This window comes from Palaemon carinicauda, chromosome 12, assembly GCF_036898095.1.
Source record: "Palaemon carinicauda isolate YSFRI2023 chromosome 12, ASM3689809v2, whole genome shotgun sequence".
Taxonomy (NCBI): domain Eukaryota; kingdom Metazoa; phylum Arthropoda; class Malacostraca; order Decapoda; family Palaemonidae; genus Palaemon; species Palaemon carinicauda.
The window spans coordinates 132,597,279-132,601,847 of NC_090736.1; the positions used below are offsets into that span (position 1 = coordinate 132,597,279).

At 38.2% G+C, this 4,569-nt stretch overlaps 1 pseudogene; it reads left to right on the forward strand.

The window, feature by feature from the left end:
• Positions 1-4,363, forward strand: part of LOC137651056 (irregular chiasm C-roughest protein-like) — a 99,205-nt pseudogene extending 94,842 nt beyond the window's left edge.
• Positions 4,364-4,569: the final 206 nt, after the last annotated feature.

The window sequence follows — 4,569 nt, forward strand, 5'->3', positions numbered from 1 at the left end:
CTCTCTCTCTCTCTCTCTCTCTCTCTCTCTCTCTCTCTCTCTCTCTTCCATTAGCCAGTTCATTCTACAAAGTGTCTAATAAACTCTTAATTTCGTCATTTGGTTGACAATTATTGCGCAGTATGCAGTAAACTCAACAACGCCTGGTTCTTTCTCATACAGCAATTAGGGTTTTTTTTCGGCTTTCTGAGCCAGGTTAATCCGGTAGTCATGACATGATGCTGTTACGTTAAAAAAGAAAGCAAGTCTGTCAGGTTGAAATTAATTATGCTGTTATTGAAAATAAATTCTGTATTGTGTGTGTGTGTGTGTGTGTGTGTGTGTGTGTGTGTGTGTGTTTTTAAAGGAAGTCCATGTAAAGTGGTTCAGTAGGGAAGATATGAAATATAAATTGCGTATTGATCTGCAAGAATAACATACGTAATATTCACCTCCGCCAGCGTAGTTGGAAAAAGGTTATGTTGTGGTAGCCGATGTGGTAACATCTCTGAATGGTGAACGCCAGACTGAGGTTCGAGTTCCGCTCAAACTCTTTCGTTCCTTTTGTCGCTGCAACTTCACCATCCTTGTGAGCTAAGGAAGGGGGTTTGGGGGAGCCTATAGGTCCATTTGCTGACTCATCGGCAGCCATTGCCTGGCCCTCCTTGGTCCTTGCTTATGCCAGTTTCTAGGGCATTGTCCTGCTTGATCGGACAATGTCACTGTCCCTTGCCTCTGCCATTAATGAGCGGCCTTTGAACCTTTGAATATTTACCTCCGCCAACGAAGTTAAGGAGGTTATGTTTTACCCAGTGTTTGTGGGCTTTTTTGTGTGTGTCTGCGTTTATTTGTGAACTGCTTCCTGGCCACACATTTAGTCGTATAGTAATGAAACTTACAGGGTTTAATTGTTATGTAAAACATTGGAAATGATTAAATGTTGGAAGGTCAAGGTCACGGTCAAGTAAAATGTCCAATTCACGTAATCAGCCTTAAGTCTGGACATCATTGTCACAAAGACTTCAAACTTGGTTCATATTTGAGTGTATGAAAATCTACGCCTATTAATACAAGTTAAAGTCAAGGGTACAGGTCGAACAAAAGGTCGAGCAATAAGCCGCGGCGGCGGAGGTCGGCGCTCTACTGAGTACCCCTCTAGTTAATATAATAATGTTAACAGGAAATATATTACAGGATTGTTGGTTATGTATAAGTACGGGAAGTTGATATTGCTATAAGAAAATGTATAAATCAAATAATTCACTTAAGTAATTACGAATTGCCAATTTCCTTCAACGATGACATATCCGTCGATGAAATCAATATTTACTTTCTCTGTGACCCGATTTAAGTAATCCGGTAAATTATGAATATGTGGGAGAAATAGGCATAAGAGGAATGGTGTATTGACTGCCCCGTGCACGCATATTCTTGAGAGGGGAAATTTTGAATTGGATATTGACCCAAACTCTAAAATTTATGTGGGGAAAATTAAGAGGAGGAAAAAAATGGGAGAGTAATTTGTTGCTTACCAAAATTAATTTTTCACCATCGTGTTCAGTTTGGGGACGTCTTTAATCACCTCAATATTGATCATAATTCAAAACGAAATGTAAGAGTAGAAGGGGGTTTAATATTGCGAGTTAAATGGCAGGACAGGATTTGAAATGAAACTATGAGAGATTACTCGAGTGCCATACGTAGATGAGATCATGGTGAGTGTTAGATGGAGATGGTTTGGGCATGCTCTTCGCACTCCCCGAGAGAGATTAGTTCACCAAAGTTTCAACTGGGCTCCACAAGGCACTAGAAGAATTGGAAAACCCAGGCCTACATGTCTGAGGACTATGAAGCGTGAAGTAGGTGATGAATGGAGAAGTATTGAATTGAAAGCTCAAGATAGAGACGACTGGCGAAATCTAACCGAGTCCCTTTTGCGTCAATAGGCGTAGGATGAAATGATGATGATGAGGAGCATTAATAACAAACAACTGATGTCTACCAATGCCCTCCCAAATTTCTTTCATGCTCTCACTTGCTATAAATTTCCTTTTTCCCTCTCTGGAGCTTTCTACAGTATGGATTTTAATATCCTCTTTCTACTAGGAAATAAAGATAAGATGATAAGGCCTCTTTATTTAGTCGTTTGACTTATGTAAGCTGATATTTTTTCGAGGCTTAGCTTGTAGGCAAACATATACACATGTTTTTTTTTTTTTTAATATTGTGTCTGGGTGTACATAATTTAGTGCAACTAACTAACTAGACTCCACCTGCTTGTTCCTAAACCATCAATAATTGTTTTAATTTTATGAAATAAATATTCTATTTTTATTTTAGATTAATTTCATTAAACTGTCAGTTATCAACTAAGTACAAAATTAATTTTTTTTCTATTTTTCTCTTCCTTTGTCAGGATCAATGTTATATTGCTTAGTTCTAAGCTATCACTGATTATTTTAGTTTTCTAAAATGTATATTTTCCTTTAGATTGATTTTATTAGAGCCGAATGTCAATTAAGTATAGAATTAATTATTTTTGTTTTTAACTATAAAGTTAATGATTTATTTTTCTCTCCATTTAACAGGATCAAGGTTACATGTCCTACGTCGACTATTCGAGAGATTACTCGCCCGTTCCTGTGTCGGTTGGCGAATCCTACGCCCAATTCCAAGTAGGGGGACCATTCGCCCGCTCCACCCCAGCCAGCGACCCCCCCTCCTCCCTTCCTTCGTCTGTAGCACCCCCGCCTTACACTCCAACGTCGCACCCCAGTAGCGGCGACCTAAACGGGGGTATCAACGGCAGAGTTCACTCCTCGGCCAATGGCAAAGTCGTGGTGAATGGCAATGGAGGAGGAGGTGGAGGGAGTGGAGGAGGAGGAGGAGGAATTGTCGGAGGCGTTGTAGGAAGTGTGAGCGTGAACGGCACTCTCAAGCACGCCCTATTACAAGACCTGAAGCAGGAGCTGAAGAGAGACGGCCCACATGATCTCGACTCGGGGGCGCTCCATAGCAAGTACATTATTCCCCCGCAGACGAAAATTAAACCTGGGACGCTAGTGTAAAAAAAATATATAAGGCTTAGTTTTTTTTACAGTTACTAGATATAGTAAAGAAACAGAAGGACGTGCGAGAGAAACTATGGGAAAGTTAATCCACTGTTATTGTTATCATCTTATAATTAGTGTCGCCTTTTTCAAGTTGACCTGTTAAGAGAAATTTGCCTTTTTCGTTTATCGTCGCTAATCTGAAGAAGCTAGTCTCCACGCCAGGACGTTTATCCAAAGAGTCATTTTGAAGATTTGAAAATGCATTTTGGAATGTTAGGGTGTTTGTGACGAAATTAGAAACCTATTCAATTTACATAAGAAGAGTATAATGCTTTAGAAAAAACTTTTTATCTCTAATAAAAAAAAAAGTGTACAATGCTTTTAAAAAACTATTCGTCCCAACAAGTGCATATTGTTTAAAAAATATTCATCTGGAATAAGTAAAGTGTACATTGCTCTGAAAAAAATAATAAAAACTATTCATGTCGAATAAGAAAAGTGTACACTGCTTTAAAATACTATGAAATTTGTGAATAATGAAAACTTCGAAAACCAAATTAATAATTCGACTGATTTTGGAAACTCACTCTAAATCTATGGTGATATAAAATCAACGAAGAGAAAATTAAAACAAAGGAAAATAAGAAATACTTATATATCTGTGGAGATGGTTTCAGTGAAGCGACTTTTTGAAACGACATTTTTTTCCCCTACCAGTTGGTATTATTATAAGCCCTATAGTCAATTATTTTCAGTGAGGCAGATTTGCACCGACTTGCAGCGGTGCCCTTTTAGCTCGGAATAGTTTCCTGATCGCTGATTGGTTGGACAAGATAATTGTAACCAATCAGATGACAGGAAACTTTTCCGAGCTAAAAGGGCACCGCTGCGAGTTGGTGCAAATGCGCCTCATTAAAAAAGAATGAGTATAGTTAGCTTAACGTCCCATGACGTTATTTTTCCTAAAGATCTTTACGTGAGGCTTCAAAACTCTCCCCATCCTTTCATTTTCCATATTTTTGAGTATGCGTCCGTTTATTTATTTATTTTTTTTTTTTTTTTTCATTTTTTAGGACCAGCGACAACAGCTTAGAGGTCGCTATAAGATTTCTCCTAAGAAGTACAGAACTGTGATAAGTTAATTTAGCGCCCCTGATCATTCATTTCAGCGTGTACCAAATAGAGCGAATGTGGCGCTCACGCGCGCGCGTGCGTAAGTGTGTATGTGTGTATGAGTAGCGTGATTGTGAGTGAGCAGGGTAATAAAAGGTAGTCGAAACTGCTCTTGAGCAACTTGATATCATTATGGAAAGAGATCTAAAAATCAAATATTGAAAGGTAATCTTTTTTTTTTTTTTTTTTTTTTTTGGAAATTTGACTGCCATCAACGTAAGGATTTCGAAGTGGCCAGTTTTCAGAAACGTTTTGGAAAATAAGATAGCCATATATGACTGTAAGTGCTGTACAACATCTTATTCCAGCATGTAATGAAAAAAAAAATATATATATTTGATAAAGTGATTGGAGGATTTATAGA